The sequence below is a fragment of the Camelus bactrianus genome, chromosome 4, assembly GCF_048773025.1.
Source record: "Camelus bactrianus isolate YW-2024 breed Bactrian camel chromosome 4, ASM4877302v1, whole genome shotgun sequence".
In the NCBI taxonomy this organism is placed as follows: domain Eukaryota; kingdom Metazoa; phylum Chordata; class Mammalia; order Artiodactyla; family Camelidae; genus Camelus; species Camelus bactrianus.
In genome coordinates this window covers 42,425,652-42,446,148 of record NC_133542.1, presented here as the reverse complement: position 1 = coordinate 42,446,148, position 20,497 = coordinate 42,425,652, and the positions used below count along the sequence as shown (strand labels likewise).

Here is a 20,497-nt window from a genome sequence, read left to right as displayed (position 1 = left end):
AAAAGATTTGTTGAAGTTCTAACCCCAGTTACCTGTGACTGTGACCTTATTATCTTTGCAGATGTAATCAAGTCAAGACGAAGTCATAGGAAAGAGCCCTAATCCAGTATGATTGGTGTCTTTATTAGAAGAGGAGGAGGGGAGACACAGAGAGACACAGGCACAAGAGGGGAGAGGCCAGGTGATGACAGAGGCAGAACTCACAGTGCTGCAGCTACAAGCTAGGAAGAGGTCAGGGAAGATTCTCCCCTATAGGTTTCAGAGGAAGCTTTGCCCTGCTAATGCCTTGATTTTGAACTTCTAGACTCCAGAACTGTGAAACAACACATTTCTGTTGTTTTAAGCTGCCCAGTCTGTAGTACATTGTTATGTTAGCTCTAGGAGGTTAATACACCATGAAATTACAGTGGCTTATTTAGGACCCCAGACATTTATTTGATAAAAATTATTTTATATCTCTGCTAGAACTTTGATGCTTACCAAGGTGTAGAAAGGAAAAGTGTTTAAGTGAGTCCAGTAATCTGCTAAAGATGTTACTAATGTTGCTCCAAGTTTCTATGTAGATTTAAATATTCAAAGTAAAATAAGCTCAATACAAACACTAGACACAAAGGGCAGTCAACCATGGTGAGGTATTGAATGGAAGAAAACTTACTAAATTAAAATTGAAGTGATGGGTAAATCATGTTGCAAAGCTATATGGATGAAAAAGGTCAAGTTCTGAGCAAAAAGGAAACTAATAAAAGAATCTGGAGAAATACCTCAGAGGCTAGGTGAGGATCACAGGTAGCTGTCATGGTGCCAGAGAACTTCCAGTTACTACTAAGACCAAGATGGCAGTTTCCGTTTCTGATTCTGTCTTCAGCATGATTCCTTTCAGTGGTAGGTTGCTGCCAGGAGCACTGTGCGGAGCAGGATTCTAAGGCTGATTTTAGGCATGGAAGGAGAGAGTGCTGAGATTGATTGTTAATGTCTGCCATGGATATGGTTTGGGAGAAAAGCTGATCATAGGGATACAGTATATTTAATCTGTTAGGAGTTACTTCAGCAGCTAAATGATCATCTTATATAGACAAACATATAAGCATGGTTACATAGACAAGCTCCTGGTAGAACTTGGAACCCTTCAAATCCCGGAGCCTTTTCACAACTATAATATAATAAGGAGGAGAAGTGGTAAACATCATCTCTTGAGTGGGTTAAAGGAAATGAAAAATTTAAAGATAATTCCTTAGGGTTGCCCTGACATCTGAGTTTATTTAGATCCTGTTCATTTTTTAAAAAATGAAAGGTAATAGACTAGTGTCTATTGTTGGCATTTGCTGTTTTAATAGCTTTGTTGGGTTTTTGTTTAGTTTTGTTTTCTTTTGTTTTCAGGAAGAGCCACATAGAATGGACGAGCTGGCTAAATCCTTTTCGATATAGTTAACCACTAATATGCGAAGCCAGGTTATATGGGGTACAAGGCTGTGGTTTGTTCACAACATATACTTGACAGCAACGGGCCACATTTTGATCATGATATTGAGGAGGAAATAAAATAGTCTATTGACTAGTGCCTTGTAAATAAAAGCTCCAACATGGAAGAATGAAGTGAGGATGAATTTCAAAATGTCAACCCAGCAGGGGTTAAGGAAGTGGCTTACAGATCTCTCAGCATGAGCAGGCGCACAGCCTCCTATTTCTTGGTGTCCTGAGTAGAGGCATGTTTGTCCCAGGGTCTGGTGGAAGCTCTGTGGTTGTGCTCTCAGGGTGGGACCCTTCCCAATAACCCTCCACTCCACTGTTTTCCTTTTTTATGGATCAAGCTTGAGAGCAGCTTTATCAGTGAGGGATCAAAAAGACTGTTTTGATGCTAAACAGGCTTAGCCTAATGGTCAGGTGTTTATAGAAACAAATGGAAAAACCAGTGCCCCCATCCATGGAGATCATGAGAGATGTGTGAAGTTGCAACATCTACTACCAGGAAGGCAGCCTTAGTCTTAACTAGCTATTGCCAGGCAACCCAGAAAGCTGGTGGGGACATTTGTGGAGTTTTTGGAAGATTGTATTTCTTTTGGAGGACCCAGGCCCTTTTCTACCAGGTTTGTCTCTGTGGGAGGATTAGAATTTCTGCTCCATTGGTGTGTGACTTGGCATTGTGACTTGCTTTGGCCAATGGTATGTATGTGGAAGTAACATGTGACACCTCTGAGCAGAGACTCTAAGGGCCATTGTTGGTTCTGCCACTGCTCTATCTCCTCTGCCTTGAGACAGGCATGTCCCAGATAGCAGCTTCTCCTTCATATTGGTTCCCAGACAAGGAGGGCATGAAGTAAAACTTCAGCCAACATATAATGTGAGTGAGTGAAAACCTAACCTTTGTTGAGGTAAGCTATTGAACTGATGGATTTTACTACCGCAGCACTACCTAGTAAAAGCTGACTGTAACGTCACTCCAAACAGGTATACATGAGTTAAGGTAGTTATGGACCATCTCCAATAGTAGAAGGCAATATCAGGAACTGAGGTAGATCCAAAGGACTAGAAGTCTACAAATGGAAATTAGGCTCCAAATTGGTGATTCAATGGATGAATATATTTGAACAGCAAGCCTCAAAGTAGGAAAGAAGCCAATGAAGGAAAAATTACATGTAGTGCATAATTGATAATATTATTAATAAAAGATCAATACTGGTCTATCAGAGAGAGAGAGAAATAGAGAGAAAGAGAGAATGCTTGTGTAAGTGGGTGCCAAGAGAATTTAAGATAGATTGGTCTAGCAATGGCTTGTCTTCCAAAGAAACTGGAATTAAAGCATCTAATCATCAAACTGAGTGATGAATAGGGCAGTGGTTCCACTTAAATAATGAAGGAGTACAGTTGTTGGAAGGCTATAAATGGGAAGTGGGGCAAGGAAGAAGTTCAATAGGAAGGAAATATGAGAAGGGAATTAATTCACAGGAGAAATGGGGGTCAAGGCAAATATTTGGCCAGTGAGAAGCAAGGCAAGGCTGGATCATAAAGATCAGACAGAAATCCAGTCTTTGAGAAACTGGGATTCCAAGGTCATAGCAGAAATGGGAATAAACTGCATCAACAGTAAAGAAGTGAGGTGCCGACTTCATATTCATCCTCCAGGAAACTGAAGGGAATCTGGAGTGGGTCAGAAGCTGCAGATAGTGTGTAGGTGGCTCTATCCGTGTAGGTCATAGAGGAAATGGCCAAGCTCTGATGTTGTAAGATAAAGGAGCAGACCAGCAATTATCTCTATCTTTTAACAGATGTAATGTACCACACTAGGCCAAAAAATCTTTTTCTGTTGCCCGCAGTGAGAGAAGTTAGGGCCTTGCTTTGAGAGGAAAAGGTGGCACACTAAGCTTTTCGCTCTGTTTCTCCCACCTTGTCTCTCCCTGCCTGGACACTGAGGCCTCGGAACAGAGCAGGCTGTGGAGTCCATGCCGCCCGTTGCTCCACAGTACCCCCCACCCTACCATCTCGGGGACACCTTAAGCCCCACCGCCTCTCCATCGAGAGCTCGAAGCCAGCTCTGAGGAGGGCACGGAATACTCTAAGCTCATCTATCTTTCTTTCTTCCCCTTTCCCATTTTATAAGTGGGCAGTGTTGCTTTTTGCCACTGCCACTCCCTAGGTCTAGGACAATTGGTAGGCTGGCCCAACTTGACTTCTTGTTAACAACTTTGGAAAAGTGACAACTCCCTTTATCCTCGATCTTCTATGTGAACGGCAGCATGTGGCCTATAAACGTAGAGATAATGGAGCTACAGACCCAAATCGCACCATAATCCCAAAGTATCCCACAGATGACACCCTCTTCCCATCAACAGTAAACGCAGGGAGTTATTACGCAGGCCTGATCCTCGATCAAATAAGTGGGGGCCATACTAGCATCTGTTACTGGATAAATAATAGATTTTTATGATGCTTTTAGACAAAGATTTCTCTTTTCTATTTTTTACGGCTTATTCTCCCCACCATCCCCCACCCTCACCCTGGTCTACATACCTTTCTCTTTAAACGGAAACATAGTCTGCCATTTAATAAAATCCCAGTAACGATCCTTCTCGAAAGGACAAGGGCTAATAACCACTCCCCATTTAACATTCCAGTCACGTGATGGTGGAGGAGAATAAATCAGCTCAACAGCAAGATCCAGCACAACTAATTTTCATGTAAAAGGGGGTGATTGCTTTTTTTTTTAAACCATTGTGATTTTTTTTAAGCTGTTCAAGCCCAAACATCCTTGTCTATCAGTTTATGAATTATTAATATTAAAAAAAGGAGAGAAAAGAGGCTTTCTTTTTCTAAATATCATCTGCTAAGCCACCCAGGCCTGAAGAGGCTCACACTGATTTCTGATTTACATAGTCCCAGTTGGAAGTTAATGAAGACCGCTGAGCCACCTTTCAACATGCAGATAAACCTTCATGTATTTAAAAGCAGGGAATCTGCGCTTGTTCCTGGCAAATTATTCATCTAAGATCTGAAGTTTCTGACACCGCCTGCGTCAGATAAACTGTCACCCAAATTGCAAACTAATTAGTGATTCAAACATTTTCGAGCTGATTGATGACAGAATAATTTACGCTTGTTTCTCAGTTTCCAGCTGGCACGGGCTGCTGACTGGAGCCCTAATTAACGCGAGTACATCAGTCATGTTCTGCCAAGGCAGCACGTACAATTAAAAGGCAGTTTAAATGGAATATCACATTAAAAAGGCTGGGAGATGCAAATGTGAGGAAACAGCGCTTTAGGAAGGAATGACAACAAAAACCCACAAACCAAAACAGAATAGAAAAAAAGATTTTTTTTTTTAATGGAGAAGTAAATTGTACTCTGCATTGAGTATTTAACAGCAACAAAAATAACAAAGAGGAGCCAGACTGGGCGTACTAAATACTGTTGTATTTAAGGAGTTTTATTGAGATGAGTGTTTATTGCTCTTTTTAGTGCAAACAGTTCGGATAATAGCCCTTTGAATTTGTTCTTGGGAAAAGGGGGCCTCTTCCCCCTTCGTCCTCAGCAGTGTTTGGATGGGTGGGATTCCTTGAAGGCCTTAGATTGTTCCTGCTTCCTGGATCCTTCCAGTTCTGTTTTCCAGGCCGGGCTCATGTTGCTTTTCTGTTGCTGGCCCTGGGCTCTGCTGATCTCCTTCTGCACTTTAGTCCACCCCACACCCTTGATGCCTAGGACTGCCTTGCGTTATTATTATTATTATTTTCTATTTTTAAGTTCACAGTGAAATTGAACAGAAAGAACCAAATTCCCAGGTACCCTCTGCCCCTTCTACATGTACAGTCTCCGACACTATCAACACCCCAGACCAGAGCGGTACATTTGTTATCACTGATGAACCCACACTGACACACCATTATCACCCAAAGTCCATCACGCTTCATTGGATGTTGCACATTCTGGGTTTGGACAAATGCACAGTGACATATATCTCCGCTGCAGCAGCATACAGAATAGTTTCAGCTGCCCTGAAATTCCTCTGTGCTCTGCCTGTTCATCTCTCCTTCCCCCTTCACCCTTGCCAACCACTGATTCTTTTTACTGTCTCCGTAGTTTTGCCTTTGCCAGAATGTCATATAGTTGGAATCATCACAGTATGTAGCATTTTCAGATTGTTTTCTTTCACTTAGTAATAGGCATTTAAAGTTCCTCCATGTCTTTTCATAGCTTGATAGCTCATTTCTTTTTAGCACTGAATACTATTCCATTGTCCAGGTGGACCACAGTTGATTTATCCATTCACCTACTGAGGGACATCTTGATGGCTTCCAAGTTTTGGCAGTTCTGAATGAAGATGCTTTAAACCTAAGTGTGTAGGTTTTTATGTGAACATAAGTTTTCAACTCATTGGCATAAACACCAAGGAGCACAATTGCTGCATTTGTTCACTTTTAACCTGCACACATATTACTCTCTGAGACTGCAAGCTGCTTGAGGGCAAGCAACACATGTCATATCTCCTTATACAGCTTTGCATTTCCAGCAGAGCATGGTGAAATGTTTTGCACAGAATAATAATACCACATTATATTGTAATTTCCGGTTTACAAGTGTTCCTATAGTTTCTCCTTCTCCACCTTCTTTTTTGTATTTCTTGATTGCTTTAACACTCCAAGAGCACTAGTCAGTGTTTTCATACTCATAAATCATACCCATAACAATTTATACTGTGGGTACAATTGTTGCTTTCTGTTTTTGATAAAGAGACAGACTCAAATGTTAAATAAATTGCCAAAGACCACATAAGGAGTGAGTGAGAGAGCTGGACCTCTTACTACCAGTTAGATTGCCTCTCTTTTGAGGCTGCAGACTTCTCTTAGTACTCCTAACATTCTGAGGGTCCAGAACTAGTAAGTGGCCAAGCCAGGGTGGTAAAGGTTGGAAGGTCGGAAATCAGGTGTTCAGAGTACTGCTAATCTATTACCTGTTACGGTATTCATAGCGAGCAGACATGGAGCATCTCTTTGGTCCATGCCCTGGCTTTGATTCTAGACAGGACTCTTTTCTGCACTTCAACAGAAAGTTGAATTTCATTCTACAAATAATTAGTGAGTACCTATTCCAGGCACAGAACTTGGCTCTGGGGATACTGCTGCAGACAAGTCTGAAAGCCTACTGTCCAGAGGGAGAGAGAGACCTTCTGATACCTTCAGACTCAAGGACTTACACCAGTCGCCCCTCAGTTCTCGGGCCTTCAGTCTTGGACTGACTTATACCATTGGCTTTCCTGGGTCTCCAGCTTGCAGATGGGAGACTGTGAGATTTCTTGGCCCTCATGACTGCATAAGCCAATTCCTATAATAAGTCTCCTCTTCTCTTTATCTCCCTCTCATCAGTTCTATTTCTCTGGAGAACCCTGAGTAAAACAGGCATCAGTTGTATATTAACATAAGTGGGTAATGAGTTCTGACTGTGGCAGGTGTTAATAAGGCGTGAGTGCAATGATAGGGTAAAATGGGGAAGGGGTGTTTAACCTACTTGTGTCATGAGAAGGTGACTGAATTCTCCAAGGCTCTGAGCTAGGGTCTCTTGGTCATGTCCATGCTCAGAGGCAATAGAAGGGAACCCATATTACAAGAGAAGAGGAGGAGATGCCTAATCATGGATTAAAATCCCCAAATCTACGGAAGTGGTGACTTTGCAGAGCCAGTAATCCCCTAAGGAGGAAGTCGGTAAACACCATTTGAAGTCCACAGATCATTTCCTTTCTCCAAAAATCCCAAGGCAAGAACAAGTCATGGAAGTCAGCTTCTCCAGGTGGGCTCAGCCCTGAATGGACAGGCCCTGAGTGTCACTTGCTACATTTTGCCTGGTGTCCTACTGTGTGCAGAGAGCAGAGTGCCCACTGCCACCATAAAGAGGAGGGACTGATTACTTTTTTTTAGCCTTTAAATAAGTATGTTATATAAAATGTATGAAACATACAGAAAAATACAAAAGAACCATAACAAGTGGATATTTACTAGTCAGCCACCTAATAAATAGGTGGTATAACTTTGCCACACTTATTTTCACCCTCTCTCTGTTTTAAAGAAATAACCACAAGATTATAACTAAGGGGCAACACCCCATATATTCCTTCCCTCCAGTCTCAGAGGTTAACTATCATCTGAACCTGATCTCTAGTTTTTTTTAACTTTTACTTTGTTTTTACCTTAAATTTGTATTTGTAATTTTACTATATAAAAAGTGCCTATGAAAATGTATAATTCTATGCATTTAAAAATGTTACGTGTGGTGTGCTACTGTGTATTCCTCTTGCAATTGCTTTTTAATTGACCATTATGTTTTTGAGAAGTATCCAGGTAGAAGTGGTTAATTCATTTTAACTCTTGCATAATTTTACACATATGAATAATCCCCAGTTCTATTATCCAGTTCCCTACTTGATGGGTTGTCTCCACTTTTCTCTGTTACAAGAAGGGCTGCAGTGAACATCTTTGGACAGTCTCTTTATGGTCATATATGAGAATTCCTTTAGGGTGCATTTCTAGAAACTAAATTGCTGGGTTGTAAGACAGGCAGGCATGGAGTCAGCCTGACTAGGAATTACCAACTTGCTTTCCAAAGCAGTAATACAAATTACACACCTAGCAATCAAGTTCCTACGTTCCTACAATATTGCCGTGATTTGAGATTTTCAGATTTTAAAGTTTTGCCAGTCTTTTGGGTCTGACATGATCTCCTTGTTGCTTTAACTTGCATTTCCTAGATTATTAGTAAGGTAAAGACTATTTTCATATGTTTATTGGACATTTAGATTTTGTCTTTTGTGAACTGCCTCTGCATATCCCTTTTCTATATTCTTATTTGTATATTTGTCTTTTTTATTGGCTTGTAATTCTGTATCTATTCTGGACACGAATCCTTTATCAACAAATACTTTCTTCTAGTATGTAACTTGTCTTTTTACTTTGTTAAGAGAATTAGGGTGTGAGTGACTGAACTTTTACTGATCTTGTGGAGCATATATTTTCATGGGTAATATTTTTTCAACATCATTTTCTTAGGGATTTCTATAATTGATCTTATGATGCTGGCACACCTAAAACTTTTGTAATTGCTCTTTTGGAATTGCATTCAAAGTCAATTAAAAAAGAAAATGAGTTTTGTTCTTTTAGAGCAGGGGCCAACAAAGTTTTCTATAAAGGGCCAGATGGTAAGTATTTTAAATATTGCTGGCCAAGTGGCAACTACTCATTTCTGTTTGTGTGGTGTGGAAAAGCGTCCCTATACAGTATGTAAAAAGTGAGTGTGGCTGTGTGCCAGTAAAACTTTATTTACAAAGAAAGGTGGTCAGCAGATTTGCATTAGAGTTGCTGCTTTAGAGTCACATATTAATTTCAATTAGTAACTTTATTGCTTAATTTTTTTTGCAGATTTTTGTAGTTTGATTAATCTATAGTTACAAAACTTGGTATCAAATGCCATTTGGTTGTTACCAATATTCAAATTCACCCTGAACAATAAAGAGCCACCTCTACTTAGAACATGAACATTCAAAACAACAGTAAGATAGGATTCAAAGGAAGTAAAATCAAACAGCTGGAAACATTTGAGCTGCTTCAATGGAATCACTTTTGAATTTTAGGGCTGACTCAATTCTGTAAAAACAACCCCAGATCAGAGTGGCCTAGCACAATAAGCTTATTTCTGCCTTTCCTATCAGTCCAGTGCAGGTCGGAGGGCTCAGAGGGAAGAAAGAGCTCTGCTCCATGTAGTCACTTAGGGGTCCAGGTTCTTTCCCTTTAGTGGTTCAGTCATCTCTTAGATCTTCAGCAGATTGTCTGGGTGGCCAACGGATGAGGAAAGAGAAGGGATACAGATGATTGTGCTGAGGGCTTACTGGCAGGCCTGGAAGGGGGTGTGGTTCCCTTCTGCCCACATTTCATTGGCCAGAGCTCAGTAACATGGCCACACCTAACTGCAGTGGAGCTGGGAAGTGTAGTCTAGTCGTAAGGTCAGGATGGAGAAGAAATGGGTTCAGGTTGAACGTCTAGCCAGTCCTAAGACATCCTTTACACACACGAGTACAGGGCCTTTGAGTGGTAAAACTTTTTTTTAAATAGTGAACATATTACTATATGACCACATTTTTAAAGTAATAAATGGTGAAGAGTCTGTGTACTAAGGACCAGATTAACATATATGCCTGTATTTTGTGACAAAAATAAATGCTTCATTCATTTGGCCTAGTGCACGTCTAATGTATGAAGAAATAACGTATTACTGCCAGATTTTTACCTCCTGCCCTTCGGAAAGGGAGTCAACCTTTCGAGATGTTCACCCTAACCAATTTAGTTTTAGGAAGGAATGACATGAGACAAATCTATAAATGACCAATGTTATTTCTTAAAGCTTGCCACAACTGTGCCCAGGGTAAGGACCACGTGTGGTGGTGTAAGAAAGCCGCCGTTTTTTTTGGCCAAGTCTGTGGCTTTGAAGCAGATAACCTTCTTTTTGGAACTAGGCAATTCATGTGTCTGCGGGTAAAAGTACCTCTAGTAAAGGTCTCTAGAAGATTATAAAGTAGAAAAATCAGAGGATTTCATTTCTGGCTTGTACAAAAAGTATCTGTGATACCTTAGGTAAGCTTTTTACTTTCTCTGTGCTTCAGGTTTTTGTTTTGTAAAATAGACATAATATTGGCCTTGCAGGGCTGTTGTGAGAGTTAAATTAGAAAACATAAGTGGAAGCAGGTATTCTACAAATCCTAGGTGCCTTCCCCGCCTCTGTGGCTAGCTCAGTCACTGACCAGCTGTTTGAACTTGGGAATTATCTTTACTTTTCTGGGCTCAGTTTTCTCATCTGTAGAATGAAAGCATTGGATTAAATAATGTCTGATTTCCTTTGAGCTCTAAAATTCATGGACAATGTACGACAGTTTCACATACATGACTTTGGCTTAACTGGTGTATTTGGGATAAGAACAGAATTTTGAGAATAAGGTCATCCCTGAAGAATACCTTTCATGATCTCCTGTGTGTGTGTATGTGAGAGTCAGAGTAAAGAAAGACAGAGGGGCTCGGTGTGCACTTACCCTGATCTTCAGTTACTGTATAAACCAGGATGAGGATATAGGATAGCCCCCGAGTCTCCGTCTCCATGCCTTTTTTATATCTTCCCCTCCTTTGAATATTCACTGAACGTGAACATCTCGTGTGACACTGATCTTGCTTTATCTGCCCTTAAGATACGTGTGCACATCTTACCCCTCTCCTAGATTGCACTTTCCTGGAGAGCAGAGTCTGTGTACTATCCTGTTCACAGTCATAGATCCTTCCACAGTGACTGGTGTAATTGGGTTTGCCAGACTTTTTCTGTAAAGGGCCAGGTAGTAAATTTTTTTGGCTTTGCAGGCCAAAAATCTTGTCACAGCTACTCAACTCTGCTGTTGTAGCTCAAAGCCACAGGCAGTAAGTACATAAATGAATGAGGATGGCGGTGTTCCAAAAAAACAAAAAAACAAAAAAAACCCCCACACCTTATTTATGGACACTGAAACTTGAATTTCATATAATTCTCATGAAATAGTCTTCTTATTTTGATTTTATTTTTAAGCTTTCAGAAATGTAAAAACCATTTTTAGCCCTTGAGTTGTATAAAAACAGGCAGCAGGCAGGATTTGGCCCATGGGTAGTAATTTGCTGACCCCTGTTGTAAGCTGTAAATTCTTATTAGTGTTTGCTGCTGAATTCAATTAAGTATGGATTTATATATAAATTTTTATTTTCAAGAATGGCATGGAAGATATTCTCTCCTTATCCTGTTAGATTTAGGATTTCTTGCGAGTGACTCAGATATCTACAGATTATCAACCTAAACAGAAATAGAAAGGATATTCATACAATAATTTTTTCAAACAATAAGAGCAATTACCAGTTACTGTAATAAGCTTTTCTCATAAATAGAGCCAAGTGTGGGTGTTGGATTTATCTTTTATTTAGTTGATGAAAAATATTAAGTATTAATGTTATGATAAAAGAGAAAGAGAGTAGACTTTGGTGTCTAGAATAGAATCCGAGTTCTGTTTCTTGCCAGCTGTGTTCTTGGGCAAGCTACTTAACTTTTTGAGCCTCTGCATCCTCTTCTTCCATGTGGGGATAATAATACCTTTCTTGCAGCATTGGTTTGAGTCAGAGCTAATGCATGTGAGCAATTAGCACATTTCCTGAAGCATGATTCACTTTTAATGAATATTACTTACCATGATTCTCTCTCCTGAAGAGTGGACAAGTTGAGATCCCAATGGTTTGCAACATCTTTGTAAAATAAGAACAGGTATTGAGAATTCCCTGTGGATATCTGGACTTGGAGTGCAAACATGGGAAGGTTTCATGACTTTGTTTTCATAACTTGCCGCCATATGCCACTCCATCCTAGCTGAGCTTGGCATGTAGGTAAGCTGAAGAGAAACACTTCAGCCATGATGTGAAAAAATTAATTTCGAGAACAGAAGCAGACCTACCTTCTCTTTATGAGTGAAGTCTTGCTTCTCACTTATTGTCAGTTATTAGAGGATTTCTTGAGCCCAAGAACTTGATGCTTTTGTATTTCTTGGGGAAAAAAGGGAAATTAAAAAGGACGCATGGTTGATATAGGAAAATGCACTAAATGAGAAATCTATAGTGACTAGAGAGGGCTTTGAAAAATTTGAGGCCAAAGTATATTCCATTGATTGAGTATATTAGTCAATTCTTTACTCTTAGAAATAATTTATTAAAGGCAAACTTGCATTGAATGGTGATGCAGCTGCCATGAATCCTGCCCCATCTAGCTCTCTACTTAGCTAACTTGCAAACCCAGCTGCTGGGGCTTTACAGGGTGGAGGCGATTCTGAGTGTGAACTGCTGCTTTAACAGCAGGTTGTGGGAAACGCCACCACAGGAGGAGGATCAACCTATATGTCTTGTCTAGGTCAACACACACACACATAGGCAGGTTGGCTTCCAGAAGGAGTCATCTGACTCATCAGAATGAATAGTACTGGCTACAGTTTGAAAACATCTGTGGCCAAAAGTTTTGATTATTAATTGTCAAGTTACAACAACTTTTCTCCCTGAACCTACTTACAGTATCTGGTGAATGAAATGTTGCTGCCTGCTTTTACTGTGCCCTCTTTTGTTCAGGAGGTACATGTGCTGCTTTTTCTATAATCACGTAGTATATAGGTTTGTGTAGAGGGTTGCAATTTATAAAGCACAGTTAATTTCAACTCAACAGACATGGATTTAGCATCTGCTATGGGTTGAACTGTGCCTTCCCAATGACACTGAAGTCCTAACGCCTACTACGTATGAATATGAACTTATTTGGAAATAGGGTCTTTTCAGATGATCAAGTTAAGATGAGGTCATTAGGATGGGTCCTAATCCAAAGGGGAAAGGTGGACACAGAGATAGACATGCACATGGGGAGAACACCCCGTGAACGTGAAGGCAGAGACGAGGGTGATGCATCTACAGGACAAGGAAAGCCAAAAGTTGTCAGCAAACCACCAGAAGGTAGGAGGCAGCCCTGACAGTCCAACCCAACACCTGGATCTTCAGAACTGTGAGGCAGTACGTTGCTGTTGTTTAAGTCACACAGTTTGTGGTATTTTGTCACAGCAGCCCTAGCCAACTAATACAGCATCTGTGTGACAACACTTACAATATTCCTGTAGGTGTCATCATTATTTGAATTTTAAAAACCATTTAAAAACCATTGTGAGTTCTGGTAGAAAGACAAAGGCAAAGAGTTGTGCTCTTTAGTTTGCAATAGGCATGGGGTTTTAAAGATGATACCTGGATAATCTATAGAAAAGTATGGAAGCTGAGAATCCAACTGGTAAGGCAGCATAGTTTCTTTAAAGTTTACCATTAGGTAAAAGAGCAGTAATGACCGAATCATTGTTTGATCATGGGTCACATTCATGAGATGGAGATGGAGGCGATAGTTGGTTTTGACTGGTTTTTTTTGGTTTGTTTTTTTTTTTTTTTTTTTGGTTTTGACTGTTGATAGAGAGAACAGAATTTTTTCACAGCTCTGATCATGAAGAGGTAGGTGCAATTCATGATGTGAGTCAATTTTTATTCCTCTAGAAATTGTAGTAAACAGCACTAAACATATTTTCATAACCAAGAAGATACTAAAACAACCCACTTGAATTAAAATGTGCTTTTCTCCATCACTGTACATCATGCCCATTGCCTGCATGAGCTGATTCACCTTTTCAGAGAAGCAGATTCTTGTTGCATTAACATGGGATCCTGCTTTTGTTTTTTTGTTTTTGTTTTTGTTTTTGTTTTTTTTGCTAGAAGTAGCTTGTATTTCAAATTCCTGACACACTTTTGAGGAAGCTAAAATTTATGGAATTAGAAATTGAGTTTGGTCCTGGGTGAAGGTGCAGATGAATGGGCTTTACCAACATAAAGAGCCTGGGGTTGATGGACTGGTTCACATCATGGGGTTCACATTCACAAAAGGATGACAACCAATATGGATTTCCATGAGTTCATAGACTGCAGTGTCTGGGGACCAGGCATTCTTTTCTATCATAGCCAAATGGGATAAAACAGGAAAGGAAATGGGAGGATGGCTCCAACTTTCTGTTGGTTCAACCTCAATTGCCTTCCCTCTCGCATTCTTGCAATTTCATTGACAGGCAAGTCTAACCCACTTGAGTTTCTGTGTTTTTGTTTTCAGAATTGCCTTTCAGAGTCTACGCTGAAACAATGACAGAGAGGGCGCCCACTCAGAGGAGGAGGGGGGAGAAATCACTTGTAATTCTCAAGAGTCTTGTTTGTCCAAGTTTACAAGGCTGATGAGGTGTTTGCCTCTGAAATACTCTGCAGTAGCCAAGGGTGTAAAATGTGACTCATAACAGCCCTTGAACTCTGGCTCACTGGCTCATGCTGCCAACACACTCGTGGAAGGAGGGAAGTGGGTGGCTGTTGCAGCCAGGCCCTCCAATTCCAGAGCTCCATACAGCTGCCTTAGAGATGATTTTGGCATTAGGGGCTGCTCCTCTGTGCAACCGCACTTCTATGGAGCATGTGTTAGGAATGGGGTCCTTGTGGGAGGCAAAATGGGCAATGATGGATTAAATAAAGTTAGGTAGAGAAAGATGCAAGAAACAATTGTGAACCAGCCTAACCTGCAAGCAGGGAGTTTTCCCTTCTAAAGCCACATGTGTTAAGGAATTGATCTTAAGAAGGTGAGCTCTTCTTTAGGGTAATTATCCATCCCCCCAGTGGTCACTTTTCTTTCCAGGCTTCCCCTGTGCTGATTGTTTGCTGCCAGAGGCAATTTTCATAATGCTTGTTAAGCCACTTACCGCAAAGCCTTTCCCAATGACAGCTGATTATCTCCTCTGTGTGTACCTACAGTGCTCTGTCAGCATAGCTGCCCCTCCTTCCGCCACCACTGTGACATTATGCGCTCTGTGTTAGGACTCATAAAACTACTACTCACTGAGATTTTATTCTGAAAAATAAACTCACAAGGTGATGGTATTTGTATGTCCCCCCAAAGCACTTACAAATGTTTAAAACATGTTTTGTAAATGTTTTACCAATAATAAAAACACACATGATTTTGAAAGTTGCACTTTAAGCAGCCATATTTTCTTGAGATATATCCACTAAAGTTTTATCTTTTCTTTTTGAATTCAATCATCTTTTCTAACTTTCAGTAGGCACTGGGGGGAAAAGTGTCTCTGAAATGGGCAGGTTCCACAAATAATTTTTCCAAGAGTAATGCAACTCACTTCAGTTTATAAAGATGGGATATCACGTTAAAGCCAGAGGTTTTATCCTTTTACTGAAATGAAAGAGTGGTATGCATAGAGGGGGAAATAAGTGAATGAGGGAAGGAAAGAATGAATGAGTTAATCTAAAGCAGACAGCTTGACTTTCTGTATAGCTTGATTTAAGCTAATACTTTTGAAGTTGCTTTAAATCTCTCAAGTAATTCTAGGAGCCTGGTTGATGGTGTGAAATACTAAAGTATTCACTGGTACTTAAGCATTAATGTAATTTCTGGAGTCTACTACAAGCTGTTAGCAGGAGAGGGACTCACACCCAGGAGTAACTTCTGTACTCTCTCCTGTGTGAGCTGAGGTCATGAGCTGATCATACTAGGAACTGCATGACCTTGGAGAAGTCCTTCTCACAAATGTAAAAGAATGTGTCAACAAAGACTGGTTTGAAGGTGTCAAAAAAAGACTGTCTTCAACCATATTATTTTGAAAATAATAAAGTTTAGCAGAATATACCGTTTTGGAGCTGTTGTTTGCAAAATAAACAGTGTTTTTCACTTTGTGTTTCCCCCTACTAGTGTGTGTTTGTAGACACAACTGAAGCGCCTGCACACGTGGCTCACCGAGAAGGAGTCAATGGCTGACGGTGAGAGGGCTTTAAGTGTTTATTGCTGTGATGATAGACTAGCGCACTTGAAGAAGTGGTTTACTAAAGAGACCCTCACGGCTGGAAGGAGTGGCTGAACGTGTTGTGCAGGGCACACCTGATTCATTCACTCTGACCAGGTTCACAACCCATCAAGACTGATCTGGCCAAATTGTTGGGGGCAGGAGGCTTGGGGGGGGATGGACAAATATTTTGGAAATGGCAAAAATGATGGAGGAATCTGCTATGTGGAGATTCAGGCTCTCTTGTCTCTTTCTTTCTCTCTCTCTCACACACACAAATGTATTAGATGTGTAACAGACACATTAGGAATCACAGAAGTCCTTAAAGGTTAAGATTAGTGATTTGCAAATTAATTTCAGCAGCCAAAAAAATTACTCCCAGATGAATTTTCACCCAGGACTTCTTAATATGAAAAGGGTAATGTGGAGCTCTGGGTGACAAGTCCAAAGCTTTAGCTGGCCTAACCTCCTCCTGACCCCTGGCCCTAACCCTCCTCCCCATTCTCAGGCCTCCGGAGCCTCTCCTGGAGCTCAAATCCAAGAGAACGTCTCCAGTTGTCTTTAAAAGTAAATAACCATAAATTATCTGTAGTCAATAACTTTACATTCACATGCTTAAACATTTCCATAAGTAAACCTGGAGTGCTAGTCTTTGTGGAAAGGGGTAGGATTTCCCCCCTTTTAGCTCATGGACCTGGGTGACAGTTTTACATAGCACAAACTTAATTTCATGTCTTTTTGGAGCACATCGTCATCAGTTATAAACAAAGATCTCAAGCCACATTTTCAGTTTAAAAACTTCTTTTTGGTTTTAATATACATTTTTAGAATCTGAAATAATTCTCCAATACAAAATCTTTTGCCTGGTATAGGGGAATCAGCAAGGAAGGTCTTTGAATTATGGCTGGAGCAGTCCCATGGAAGTGGGCAAGCAGGTTATCATCTCTGACTTTTAGTTTCCTCAACCATAAAATGGATATAATGGTATCTGTGGAAGGCTGCACGATGCCCTCTAGAGATGTCTGTGTCCTAACACCAGACCTATGCATATGTCATCTTATACAGCAAAAGGGACTTTGCAGGCATGATTAAGTTAAGGATCTCAAGATCGGAAATTTCTTTGTGGCCCCTAAATGTAATCACTTGTAACCTTATCAGACTGAGGCAGAGAGAGGTATTAGACTATAGAAGAGGAAAGTTTAATGTGATTCAAGTGATGCAGCCACAAGCCAAGAAATGCCAGAAACCACCAAGAGCTGGAAGAGATGAGAAACAGGTTCTCCACTGGAGCCTCCAGAAGGAACCAGCCCCACTGACACCTTGGATTTTAGCGCCGTAAGACTCATTTTGGACTTCAGGCCTCCAGAACTGAAAGAGAATAAATTTCTGTTGTTTTCAGCCATTAGGTTTGTAATGTACTGCAGCAGAAGTGGGGAACTAATACAACATCTATCATCCATGTTTTTTGTGATGACGGGAATGAGACCCCACAGTCACACGTGCAAAATGTCAGCATACATAATAGGTTTCAACAAATAGTGTCGCTGCCATTCTTCTTTCTGCATGAAACATGTACCTGAAAAATAAATTTTATAAACTAAATTACTGAATGCCTAGAGAAAGAAAGACAACTACTCAACGGTCTGCCAAAAGATGACAAGGAAGTAAGTAATATACAAACAAGTCTTTAGATTTCCGTGGGAGAGATCATTATCATGGAGATCTGGTTTTGTTGAGTTCACACGCCATGAGCTCCTTTCCTCATAGCCATTTTGGTGCCTATTTTCTTGAATGCCATAACCAACCCTCTGGATTACGGACGGTTTGTTGAACTTTTTTTTTTCAAGTGCATTTACTTTCCTAACTATGTTTGGCAGAGGCTAATCTCAAAATGACTTTGAATTTTTGATGATGGAAGGAGTGGGGAAAGCCAACCCACATTTCTCCATGACTTCTGGTGCCTTCCACAGTGTAACCGAGCTGGACCCTGTGCGGCCTTTCAGCGTCAGACCATTCTGACTTATATTTTCTGAGGTTTTCGGATGCTTAAAACCACCACCAAAGGGAAGAAATTACTTGATGATTGAAAACACGTGGCCTCCAGACCTTCAGGTGCCTGGTTGATAGTGTTGACCTCTTACCTCAACATCAGCCAATCAGAGAATTGTGCACGAGCTGATCACGTAACCTGCGACCCCCTCCCTTACCTGGCCTTTAAATACGCTTTGCTGAAACCCACTGGGGAGTTGGGGGTTTTCTTGGGCATGAGCCACCTCGTTCTCCGTACTCAGCCCTGCAATTAACCTTTCTCTGCTCCAGACTCTGAAGTTTTGGCTTATTTGGCTTCACTGTGCATCGAGTACACGAACTTGCTTTCCGTAACAATTTTGGTGAGCCAGCCCTGGAATTTGTGCCTGAGGCCTGTTGATTCTGGCTGGGGACAGCCCCTTGCCTGGGTCCCAGTGGCTGCCGGCAGTGCTCACCTCGCTCCAGGAACCAGGAGGGACTCTTCCTGACAGGCACTGGCCGCTGCAGGCACCGGGCTGTTTGGAGCCAAGAAACGTCTGGAGCTGCGTCCAGATTCGGCATCACCTAGGGGTAAGTCGCTCCACCTTGCTCGGGATGGGAATTCTCTCTGCTCCCTCTGGGCTCATTCCCACCAGGAAGTGAGCTGCTTTGAGCTCATCATGAGCCACTCTGGGTCCATTCTCTTTAGGGAGCTGGGCCCATCTGTTTGGAGGCCTCCACCTGGGAATGAAAATGGAATTTTGGGGTACACCTTACCTGATCTTTTGTTTGTGGGACCACGTTTGTTGTTTCTGTCACTACTTGCATTGGCCGGTTGGGATGTCTTTGAGTAACAGGGCTCATGTGTGAGGACACAAGGCTGTCCCTCCCTGTTGAGTTGGCGTCACCTGTGGCAGAGCGTTGGTCTGGATGTCCCTTTCCAGCCTTGGTCTTTCATTTAGCTTCATCTCTGATGGGCACTGGTTCTCCCGTTTTGGACTGATGGGTCGTTGGTTGGGAATCTCCCTTGTGGAACTAGGGAACTGTGACCCTGAGAGACCGTTTCGAATTGTTGTCTGCTTGGTGTTTGATAACGTCGGCCATGAATAATTAAGTATGAAGGATCAGCCCTGTTTCATCACATGTGTAGTCCTCCTAGAGTATATTTTGCAAAACTGGGAGATCTTCAGCTATGCTCTCATAAATGAAAGAAAATGATATTTTTACTGTAACACTGTATGACCTCAGTACTCCCTGAGATCTGGAGAATAGTCCTAATGGTTCTGCTATTATATCAAAATGGGCCTTTTGCAATTTGGCTTTTATCTTGGGTATGTACATGTGTACGTGTGTGTATCTTGGAACCTGAGTCCAAATTCTGTTCTCCCTAGTTTTGCTGAAAGTGGGGCACGTGACCATGAGTGAACTATATATATGTAAAATTTTTTATTGTTATTTGTTTAAACTGATGTGGATATTTGGGATCTGGGGAAAAAATCCTGAAAATAGCCCAGATGTTTGGGTTTTGTAAAAACTATTAGAGGAGGAATTTGCATTCCTCTTCCTGTGTCTTTGAGATGTTAAATGATCTACCTGGGATCTCAAAGAAAAAGTTTTTTTTTAACTCAGGCAGAAAAAACTGTGAGATCTCTGGTTCTGTCTTTAGGTAAAAATTAACATGTAAAAGAGCTCTGTTTAATTGACTTTAAAGTAAACACTTACAAATTAAATACTTCTAAGTATAAAAGAGGTTAGACAAGAAATTTCAGCCTCATGTGATCTAGGAATATTCAATATTAAATTAATATCTGACATTAAAGCTAGCTTAAGCTTGTTGGTACAGTCAATACAGACATGTTTTTTATTGTACCTGGGTTTACTGAAGGTCAATAGGTTCATGTTGTTTCTGTTGCAGTTTGTCAGAAACAAAAAAGCAATTAACTTAGTATGACAAAATTCTAATAAGTAAATTAAATACAAATAGCCTAAGAGTTTTGGGGTGAATTCATTGGAAATAATTCTGTTTTAGGAATGGCTTCTTAGAAATGATCTCTCCCGATAATTGGTAACTTAAAATTTTAGAGTTGTGCTAACTTGAATTAAAGGATGGAAGTTTTTTGAATAGCCAGGTCTTTCCCAAACAAAATAACATACTAAAACATTATTTACTGAACACTGGCTTCCCTTTACAGAGAAACTAAAGGTGTTTAGGACCATTATTAAATATGTTTGGTGCCACACTGAGGTATTTTCTGCAAAAAGCACATGTTTTTAGGAATTATTATTGGTATTTATGTTTGCCAGTCTACAGAATGCTAATGCAAAGATAGTTCATAATTGCATATTTCTTTGTTTACACTAGAAATTAAAAATGTTAAGTGTTGAGGATTCTAATTTATGTCAGTAAAGCTGCTAAAATAATAAAGGAAATATTTCAGCATATAGTAGGAAAGAAGGTTATATATTTCGAGTTAAAAAAAAAGATTTTGTCCTAAAGCTGATTGTTTCTAGATGAAAAAAAATAATGGACAAACTAATACGGATACAGAAAGTTGTGGAGAGTTT

At 40.6% G+C, this 20,497-nt stretch overlaps 1 long non-coding RNA gene across 1 annotated transcript in view; it reads left to right on the top strand.

Moving 5' to 3' along the window:
* The window catches only part of LOC141577371 (uncharacterized), a 133,355-nt gene extending 114,617 nt beyond the window's left edge, over positions 1–18,738 (top strand). Inside the window, exons 6-7 of the long non-coding RNA XR_012506250.1 lie at positions 15,835–15,902; positions 16,798–18,738. This is a non-coding gene — a long non-coding RNA (uncharacterized LOC141577371). The remainder of the gene's footprint in view (positions 1–15,834; positions 15,903–16,797) is intronic.
* Positions 18,739–20,497: the final 1,759 nt, after the last annotated feature.